The sequence below is a fragment of the Xenopus laevis genome, chromosome 9_10L (genome assembly GCF_017654675.1).
Source record: "Xenopus laevis strain J_2021 chromosome 9_10L, Xenopus_laevis_v10.1, whole genome shotgun sequence".
Taxonomy (NCBI): domain Eukaryota; kingdom Metazoa; phylum Chordata; class Amphibia; order Anura; family Pipidae; genus Xenopus; species Xenopus laevis.
In genome coordinates, this window is record NC_054387.1 from 53,139,776 (window position 1) to 53,151,103 (window position 11,328).

Here is an 11,328-nt window from a genome sequence, read left to right on the forward strand (position 1 = left end):
TCTGGTGCACAAACAAGATTCTGAGATGATACAAGACTTGCCTTAATAACAGTGTGCACAAAATGACTGCTGCCTTCTTGCTATAATTTTGAATTACCAGACTGAAGGAAACAAGATTCAAATAATTTATATAGTGTAATTAAAGTTAATTTTGCTTGACTAATGTGATAAAATAGGATTTTGAATAATTTCTTTGAGTGATGGGTCCCCTTTAAAGGAGGAGACTGCAAATGAAGACTGTAGTTTTGATGCAGGTATTGCGCCTGTGTTTTATACAAAATAAGAGCACTTTTCTATAAAAAAGTGCTGGGCCCCTCCAAAGTTTTTTTTTTTTTGGTAGGGGGGGGGGGAGGCTGGTTATGCCACTGTGCATCTCAGCAACCTGCTTTTGAATAGTCCCTCAGTCATTATTAAAGGAAAACTAAACCCCCTTTAGCCAAATGTTCCAGCTGGCCCCTCTCCCTGCCTCCCTCCTGCACAGTCTTACCCCTGAATTGTGTCCCCTCTAGCAATACTGACCGCACATGCAGAGTCAGCGCAGTGGAGCTCACAGGCGCCATCTTCAGCACTCAGCCGTATTCTTCATAAAGTGAGCGCCGTATTGGCGCATGCACAGTTGGAGCAATCTTCCAGTTCGTGACAACTGCGCATGCCCCAAAAGTAACAGAAATTGCTGAAGTGAAGGAAGAAGACCCAAAGAATACCAGTTAGAAGCAGTTAGGGGCAGATTTATTAAGGTTCTAATTGTGTTTTCCACGAACATTGCACGAGTTTACGGGTTGATTTTTTTTGGTCAAAATTCACGTTTTCGGGTTAAAAAAACTCAAAATTTTCAAGATTTATTATATCCCGACCCCGGAAATAGCTCGAATCCAAAAATACACCATCTAAAACCTGTCGAGGTCATGTAGGAGTCAATGGCAGAGGTCCCCTGAACCATATAAAGATGTTAATAGCCTGCATGATGTTCAAGTTTTTTTCAGAGGGGTTTGCCTGAAAACTTGATCAATTCAAGCAGTGTTTTTTCACAGAAAACACGATCAATTCCAGTTTTCTGATCGTTAACCTCTCACTGAGTTTTATCTATTCAAGTTAGTTCTAAAATTAGAAACCATTTGAGTTGCGAGTTTAGTCGAGGTATAAAAAACTCTAAAATTAGACCTTTGATAAATGACCCCCAATCTTTTAGCTTTGGTGTTTGCTGTGCATGCTGGGAGTGTTGGGTGCAAGGCGGGAGTAAGTGCAAATAACTGACTGTTATGTGTGAGTGTTACCTGACTGAGGTAAACAACTTTTCTTTTCTCTGTGTGCAGGGGCGATCCCGGCTCCTCTGCCGCCTGAGGCAGCTTGAAGTTGCTGCCGCCACCCCTCCCCCGTGCTTACCTTTATGCGCTGGTCCAAGGAGAGAGGGCCAGGACGCTAGCGCAGAGAGCATAATTGAGCACTCTGCGCTAGAAGAGCAGAATTTACAGTTTCAAAACCGGAAATTCGGTTCTTAAAGTACCAGGGGCGGCATTTTTGCCTCCCCTGGCATCTAGTGGGGCGCTGTTACCTGAGGTGAAAGGCTCAAGTCGCCTCATTACGAAGTGCCCCTGTCTGTGTGTGGGGTAAGCTGGTGGATACACTTGCATTTAGTTTAGTAAATTTGTCTTGGATTTAGTTTCTAAGGGGCACTTTTTTTAAGTTAACAAGGGTTTTTTTTTTACTGCGAGTAGCAAAGAGCATTCTTTCTAATCAAGGGGGAGGAGTTAAACAGGTAAATTCTCACCAGGCTTGGTGTTCTTTAGTTTGATACCTTAAAGGAGACATTTCATATAACCTTCATTTTCACATATAATGCTTATCCTTCCTTAAAACATGTACTGATGCAGAAAGAAAAATGTTTTGAAAGCATTTTACCTCCTAAAACTATCATTATATCAGAGCTGCAGAGAGATGTTTACAGGTCAGAAGCTAGGCTGAATTGAGGAGTGGGAGTGTCTGTTCATTCTCCCGCAGGAAGTGGTCACAGCACTGACTGACAGGCTGAACTCCCCCCCACTCTCTGTCCTGTGTGTTTCCAGCCTGCACATAACTGTCTTATGCTGCTGCCTGATCATTCACTTATATCAATATATTGTATAGGGTTGCCACCTTTTCTGTGGTGGAGACCGGGCAGGAGACGGGGCCGTGATACTGTGGCGGGGGGGGGAGCCATGGCGTCTGGAGGCTATGATGCGTTGATCGGTGAATACAAATACTACAGCAGCAAAATATGTTTCTATACAAAGATATTTCCCCTGCATTAATAATGAATTCAACTTGTTTAAACTAGTTGTTTTCAGATAGATCACCAGAAATAACGACTTTTTCCAATGACTTTCTATTTTCTATGTGTCACCTTTATTCTAATATTGAAGCGTAAAGTGTAATTTTTCACCTTCTGAAGCAGCTCTGGGAGGGGGATCGCCAACCCTATAAACTGTTCTAAATGGATACATTAAGTTGATACATTTCTTATCTTTGTCCCTGCTGAGCAGACTCTCTGGGTTTCATTACAGGCAGCTGTTAGAATTGATACAATAGTTGCTAAGGGCTCTTACAGACGAGCGTTTGAAGCTGCGCTCCCCTGCATTCCATTTTTATGCGTTCAGCCACAGGGGAGTGCAAGAGTAGACGCATTCAGTTTTTTCAATGGGGCTGTACTCACACAGGCGCATGTAGGCGCCGAACGCAGGTTGAGACGCAACATGCTGCATTTTTCCTGCGTGAGTACAGCCCCATTGAAAAAAACTGAATGCGTCTACTCCTGCGCTCCCCTGCGGCTGAACGCATAAAAACGGAATGCAGGGGAGCGCAGCTTCAAACGCTCATCTGTAAGAGCCCCAATACTGCAGAGATGCTCCTGAAAGAGAAATGTATCAACTCAATATTGCAAAATTGTAACAAATACAAGAGTCTGCACCTGAATTACTGAGCTGCCAGACTGAAACACCAGAGACACGAACATTCAATTTTAAACGTAGATTTTGGAAAAAAACTTAAAAAATAAATAATGGAAAGTAATTGAAAAAAGTCTTAATTTCTGGGGAACAATCTGAAAACAACTGAATTGAAAAAAGTGTTTGGAAAGTGAACAACCCCTTTAACTTGAACACTAAGCTGCATTTGTTTCCTTGTCAGGCGGAGTAAAAAGAGCATTTGATGCAGCATTTCAGTTTCAGTAAAGGTAAAGCACTTTTTCTTGTCTATAGAAATCTCTCCCAACTTCCAGGGAAAATGTAAATGTTCCCTTTATTGTAGAAAAGTTATTGGAAATTGTCATTGACATATACTTTTATTGTTTTACTTTATTTCATTAAGCTTTTTAAGCGTACAAATTGGGCTAGTTTTGGGCTACTTTTACTTTTTTAGCAAGTTTTTGCCTAGTTCTTTAGCTGGTTTTGAACCATAAACCAAAACCTGGCAACCATGGATACTGGAATCTGCTGGACAGGAAGCTTGCAAAGGGGATGGCTGAGCACAGTGAATACTAATACAGATGTTTTTGACCCAAAGGAAATAAAATAAAAACTATTTCTTCTATTTTACATTATTTTACTTGTTTTGATGCATTCTGAAAATGATGCATGATGCATTCTGAAAATTTATGCCGGGCTCGGCCTAATGGGGGGCCCTCTGTGCTGCACTTTTTGAAATAGCCAGACCCCACTTGACAGCACCAAATCAGTGCCGCACCTGCCAAAGGGCCGAAGTCCCAAAGATGCGAAAAGACCCAAAGCCAGGAAAGGAGCTGAAGTCCTGAAGGACCCAAAGCCACGAAAGGAGCCACAATTGATGTCCCGAAGCTGCAAAAAGACCCGAAGTCACCATTGGAGCCAAAGTTGAAGTCCTGAAGCCACAAGTTGAGTGCTACTGAACACCAATGTGTTTGTTTCTTACATTAAACTCCTGGCCACCAATGTATTATTTTAATACTCTACAGGCCCCTGCCACCAATGTTTTTTTTAAATATTATCTGGGGCCCCAATGTTATTTTTTAACTTGTAAGGGGGGCCCTGGTGCCAATGTTTTTGTTTAAAAAAAACTTTTATGGGGGGCCCTGGTGCCAACATTTTTTTAACTTATGGGGGGCCATGACCACCAATGATTTTTTAAAAACTTTTATGGGGAGCCCTAGCACCAATGCTTTTTTTTACTTATAGGGGGGCCCTAGTCACCAATTATTTTTTTTAACTTGTAGGGGGGCCCTGACCACCAATGTTTTTTTTCATAAAACCTTTATGGGGTGCCCTGGCACAATCAATGGCTTTTTATATATGTGTGTGGGGTTTACCGGTTTTAGTGCTGATGTCTATGTGGTCTTATAACTGTGGGGTAGGTGGGATCTGGGGTGGACTGAACAGTTATGTCCCTTGTGGCCCCCCTTCAAGTCGCTGACTGAGAGCTGCTAAGCAGGAAGTAGTGTTCCGACTATTATGTTAGACATCCAGTCACTCCAGCCTTTATACTGTAGATGCCATTTTTGGGTAATTAACTATATTAGAAACATTTTTTTATTTTGCACAGCTATCTATTTACCTAGATTTTATTTTTACACTGAACTGTTCCTTTAAAACTAAAAAGGTGTTTTTGAGGAATTGCACTTGGGAGACTATGGGGCAAATTTACTAAAGGGAGAAGTGACTCAATTTCCGGACTTTGGCGATTTACTAACAGGTGCTGGCATAACTTCGCTAGCAAAGGAGATAGACTCTAGCCCTACTGCGGACTCTAACGCCAGGATGCTGGGGAGGACAGCTCTGAACTAGCATGTATAGAGCAGACTGACTCTCAGAGAACCCTGGGAGGCAGTGTCTCTAATACGGGAGGTGGGGGGAGTGCAAGGAAGGAAAGGCAGGTTTAAGTTATAGGGGATTCAATTATTAGAAAGGTGATCTGTTGCAAGGACCCTTCATGACAAAAAGTCAAATAGTCTGCTGCTTGCCTGGTGCCAGGGTTCGGCATTTGGTGGAACTAGTGGACAGATTATTGGGAGGGGCTGAGGAAGACCCAGTGGTCTTGATACACATAGGTAACAATGATAAAGTTAGAAGAAGGGGGAAGTCCTCAAGTGGAAAGTGGAGGGCGAAGACTTCCAAGGTAATTATATCAGAGATAGCTGTGCTATGAATAATGTTAAGCATACAGCAGGAGCTTAGAGAAATTAATGCATGGCTAAGAGATTGAGGAGGACTTTGGGTTTTTGGAGAACTGGACTGATTTCTCAATTGGCTACAGGCCAGGGATTGGCTGCACCTTGATGATGGTGCAGCTGCTTTGGGGGAAAAGATGGCTAGAGGGTTGGAGGAGGTTTTAAAATAGGAGTGGGATATTTGGTTGGGGGTACTATTACGGACAGGAAGGACCACATTTTGTATTTACAAAAAAGGCGAAATATGATGTGATTGGTGTTGCCAAAACATGGCTCAATGAGTAGCATGATTGGGCAGTTACTATCCGTGATTATACTTTGTATTGGAGAGACAGAGGCTATAGAAAATGAGGAGGGCTATGTCTGTTGCTAGGCAGGATTTAAAAGCGCTATGTCTGTTTGTTAGGCAGGGTTTAAAAGCTAATACAAATGAGGGGGCAAAAGCCTTATGTGTGTAGCTCTTCACCGATTGTAGGAGTATGCTATAGACCCCCTAATGTAAGTGAGGAGGAGGAGGAGGCGATGCAAATAGAAAAGGCTGGGGAAAGTAATAATAATGGGGTATTTTAATTACCCAGATATGGATTTGGTCAACAGTACTGCCAGGACAGTTAATGGGAGCAAGTTTATAAACTTGTTGCACGACAATTTTATAGCACAGGTTGTTGAGGAGCTAACCAGAAAAAATGCTATACTGTATCTAGTGATCGCCCTGGGCAATAGCAACCATAATAGCAACCATAATGTGATCTCATTTAGAGGCATATTTATCAAAGGTCGAAGGTCAAAGTTAAAAAAACTTAGAATTCAAAAAGACCGAATGGAGGTCGGAGGTTTTTTGGGGTCAAAGTGGCCGAATTCTGCCTACTTCGAATCGTACGATCATACTTCTAATCATACGATCGTACTTCGATCATACTTCGATTCGAAGTTTTTTTTAACTTCGACCTTCGATCTCCCAAACTCCCCCAATTGCCTCCATACAGGTTGTAGGAGGTCCCCCATAGGCTAAAACAGCACTTCGGCAGCTTTTAGGTGGTGAATGGTTGAAGTCGAAGTTTTAACTTCAAGTACTTCAAAAAAATTCTGTGGGAACAGAAACTGCATTTCACTAATATAACACTATAATAAATGTTGCAAAACAGCAATCCCGAAGGAAAAGATTGGAAATGAGAAGCGCATAATGGCAGAGGCTAAGACTAACCCCAAAAAGTTTTTTAAGTATATTAATAGTAAAAAGATGCAGGTTGACAATGTGCCTCCTTTAAATAATGGTACCAGTATGGTTGTAACAGATGCAGAAAAGGCAAATGTGCTAAATCAGTTATTTTAATTAGTGTATAAAATAGAGGAGTCTGAGTTCCCAGGCTCACTTCATAGCTGCAATGTTGGCTCATGTATGTGGCTCATGCATACCTCCCAACTGTCATTCCTGCTTTTGACAGCTAAACCCGCTATCCCACATCTGTACTTAAAAGTCCCAACTTTGACTTTCTCTGCACAGAAGTTACATTCAGAATTTTAGAAAAACAAACATAGTTTATAGCCACGGCGTCATTGGGGAGGCGGAACCTTCTGGGTGGTGCTTCAGTGTCTGAGAGGCGTGCCCAGATGGGCTCTTCGTTTTAGTCCTAAACTCCGACCTCCCCCCCACCCTGGCTGATGACTGGAGTTTGAGTTATAGTCACAGTGTAGTGCCGGGGGCTCCATTGCTTCGTTAAAGGAGTGGAAATACTAAGCCTGCTTTGTGCTGGAATGGAACTGTGTGTCTGTGAGTAACGTAACTGCTTCCTGCTTGGGAGTGGGGTGGATTTAGGGAGGAGGATGCCGTGCTGCCATACCCCTGTGTCAGCGAGGAACCTGTCATTTAAAATCTGATGTGTGTGTGTGTTACTGTGTGTGAGTTACTGTGTGTGAGTTACTGTGTGTGAGTTACTGTGTGTGTGTGTGTGTGTGTGTTACTGTGTGTGAGTTACTGTGTGTGTGTGTGTGTGTGTGTGTTACTGTGTGAGTGTGTGTGCGTGTGACTTACTTTGTGTGTTTCTGTGTGTGAGTTACTGTGTGTGTGAGTAAATTGGTACATTTGCTGCTGTGTGTGTGTGATGCCAGCTGTGCCCACACTCATGCCCCTTATCCCCACTCTATTCACAAAGTGCCCAGGCAATAAACTCACTCTGTTTTAGTAAAAATTTATACTATTACTATATACTATAGTACTATTTACACTATTAATTAATTTGTACATTTTAGATTAGGAGGTCCCTTGGGAAAAGTTAGACTCACAGCTTAAAGGGCAATTCACCTTCATTAGCAAAACTGTAATAACTGGAAAAAAAACACAGAAATATGTTCAAACTTTCATAGCCTGCCAAATTGTGTAAAATGAATATGGTAACAGGGAGTGTGGTCACAAAAATGGGCGTGATCACAAAAAAATTTCGCCGTGCTACGCTCGCCACTTAGTTTGTCCCTCTTTTTATTTCCAAAATGTTGGGAGGTATGCTCATGTATGTATGGTTCATAAAGCTTTACTAAAAATGTATGTGAACAAGGTGCCAGGGAATTGGAATACTCCCTCTGGTTCTAAGAGAGCTAAGTTTATTTTTAGACCAGCCCCCAGTGGCGTAACTAGATATTACTGGGCCCCATAGCAAATTATTCTTCAGGCCCCAAAATGTCAAAAGGGCTGACCTGTTTTAGCAGTATTTATTGAAATTGATTATGAAAAAGGGTCCCTATATTTCTTGGGCCTCCCTGCAGCCGCAGGGTCTGCTGCCTCTGTAGTTACGCCCCTGCCGGCCCCTATTTCTGATTTTCTCTGATTCTCTTTCATTTGGTATGGTACCTATGGATTGGGAGAAAGCTGATGTAATTTCTATATTAAAAAAGGCATTATCATTTTTTTGGAATTTGACATATATGTATGATTGTTTCTTGCATCTAATAAATGTGTCATGGGTGATACTGCCTAATACTTGTATTACTGCACAATCTTGTTCTCCAGTTCCTGGACAGAGGGCTCACTTCTTGCCCCACCCTTTTATCACATGCTCCTATTTTATTCTATGTCTGTTCTCTCATAGTACTTTCTGGGAGAATCATGACTTTCTGGTACTGTGCCACAATGTAAGCAGGACTGCTTTAATATGAGGGCAAGGGGGTGGGACTGACATATGTGCATGCTCATTTGGTGGCTGGAAGAAAAACAAAGAGACGAAGATGAACATTGCCCGTCACTCAGTCACACAGCCAACTAGCCAACCGGCCCAGAAACAGCTTCCCAAAACCAGCCTCGGACTGTCAGGGAACCCCTCCGTCTCTACCAAGTCCAGTTGCAGCGCTCTGTACTAATTCTATTCTATACATCTTTTATTTAGCTGCAACAATGAGAGTGAAGAGCAGATGGCAGCACTTCCCTGCACTTTAATTGCCAGAATTTTCTATGTCTATGAGAGGAGAAAAAAGGGCTGTGCGCTCAACTATTAACCCTCTGGCTTTTAACTGCCTTATAATAATGACATTAATGGCACTGATTGGGGGCAGTGATAAAGTGATACTGACACCAGAAATGAAACAGTCAATATTTTACAAAAGCAGCCCCATCAGCGAGAATGATCACCATGACCTATAGGTAACCATTAATGTACATTAATATTTTGAAGAGTCGTTTTTTTAGTAGCTGTATAATAAATATGCACTTTTTTATCAAAAATATAGTGGCGTGTATGACAATACACAAACACGTGCCAAGATTTATGTAAATGGACAGAACTGGACTATTGGAGCAAGACATGTGGAGTGGACATGTTTAGGCAAGACAATTTTCTACCATTTCATGGACTCCAAGAAAAGCTTTCAACAGAAACCCTTGATAAATGTAGATCTATACATCTATATATAACATCTACACCAGGCCCAATTTGGACCTGCTATAAAGTAAAATAAAAGTTATAAAATCCTATATAGGTAAGATGATAAAATGTTGGTGTCCGCATTCTATATAGCAGTACCTAGTGCATAGCAACCTCCATATGCTGATCTTGTCTGGAGGTATTAGAATATTTGGTTTAAAAATCAACCCAGTCACAGAAATCAACCCAGTAGCATCCAAATGATACAATAGCCCATATAGTTTGTTTAATTTTGAAGATGCTGCAGGAGACTTCCATATGGATGAATTTAGGGATGGAACTGCAGGGAAGGGAAGGCTTATGTAAAGGGTATTTTGTAAAGTTACCAGGTTATGATCAAGGTTCCAGTCACTAGATGGAGGTGTGATCCACTTCAGAAGGTTCTGCAAACAGGAAGGCAGAGGAATGTCTACATAATGGAGAAAGTAGTGGGACACTTTATTTTTGCCAAGTGGCCTGCATCCTTAGAGAGGTGCAGAGGAGAAAGGTTAGCTAGTGATTGGTTAGATTTATGGAGCTCACTGTAGTTTTGGTTGTGATTTTGGTGGAGCTGGAAGGAGGGCAGGACAGAGTGGTGACATTTGGTGGCAGAACTATGAATTAAAGTGATAATGGCACTTAGGGGCAGATATATAGTAAGGTTCAAGTTGTGTTTTCCATGAAAAATTCTAGTTTTCTAAATCAAAAAATCGATATTCGCTGGTTAAAAAAAAATTTAAGTTTTCGAGATTTATTATACCCTGACGCTAGAAATAGCTTGAATCTGAAAATATACCATCTAAAACCTGTCAATGTCATTTAGAAGTTAATGGCAGAGTTTCATGAACAATTTGAAGATTTTAACAGTCTTTTTTTTTTTGCCAAAAACTCAATCAATTAAAGTTTTTGGATTGTTTACCCCAAACTCACTGATTTGAGTTTTTCCCATTGAAGTTTTTTCTTAAATTAGAAACTGTTCGAGTTGTGAGTTCATAATGATAAATAGCCCCCTAAAAACTATTCTTTAAAATATTAATGTACATTAAAAGTTACCTATAGGTCATGTTGATCATTCTTCACTGATAGGTCTGCTTATGTAACTGCAACTTAAAGTTCCTAAACCTGACTGTTTTGCCAACCTGACAGTCCCTTCTCAGCCTGCCATTTAGAGTTTCTAATGCTAATGGACTACTGCTGCACGAATATGGCATTCACATCATATAGAATAATATTGGGGAATGAATAGGTAACCTTCAAGATTAGGCAGATACTTTTATGGCAAAATATAAATATAGGGTAAATAAAATAATAAAATAAATTAAAAGGGTTTAGTTTCTTGTGTCAGTATCTCTTTAAGGGGGTGGGGCTATGATGTATTAGCACAGTTTTTCCTAGGTCTTGGGAAGTTTTGAACTGGAAAGCCTTTGTAAAAACTTGACTTTTTTTCAAAACAGGTGGCAACCCTAGGTGACAATGATAGGCCAGCAAGCTGAGCAACTGAGAAGTAAAGAAGGGGTCAGAACTCCAGTGGTACCTCGCCAGACTCAGAAATAGAAGGGCACATACTTAATGAGATACTAGGCACAAAATGTAATTTTCTGTGTAGGCATTCAAGGACACTAAGGAAGCATTTATTAAACTTAAATTGTTTTGGTCGAGTTTTAAAAGGGTAAAACTCAAACTTTTAGAAGAAAAAAAAACCCTCAATTTTTTTTAGAAATTTAGTATACCACAAAACTGCTTAAAATCCGAATCTGAAAATATTCCATCTCCTGTCGAGGTCATGTAGAAGTCAACGACAGGTTTCCTTGAAGATCACATCGTGATCCGTGCTGGTTTTCCAATAAATCAGAGTTGATGCGGTGACAATTCGATAAAGTCGTTTTTTCAGAGGGCCAATTGTACGATTTGAACTGATGCTTGATTTCGGCTCAATGTTTTTTTGCTCCGACTTTTTTGAGAAGAATTACTGATAAATAAGTTAAATTCATGGGTAGGAGTTAGGTCAACTTTGTTTTAATAAAAATTTACATTAACTTGTGTAGGAGAGCTGTGTACACTTGTCTCTCCTCTGTATTGTTTCTGTGCAAGCAGGGGGGAGGAGCAGGGGGAGGAGCTGTCAGGAAGGAAGAGGGAGAGAGAAAGTGCTGCTGGGAGAAAAGGAAGTGCTGCTGGGATATAGAATCAGCAGATTACAAGTACAGCAGTCCAGAGATCAATAGCTGTGTTATTTGAGTGAAGTTGCTCCTGGCTGGCAGGCTACCT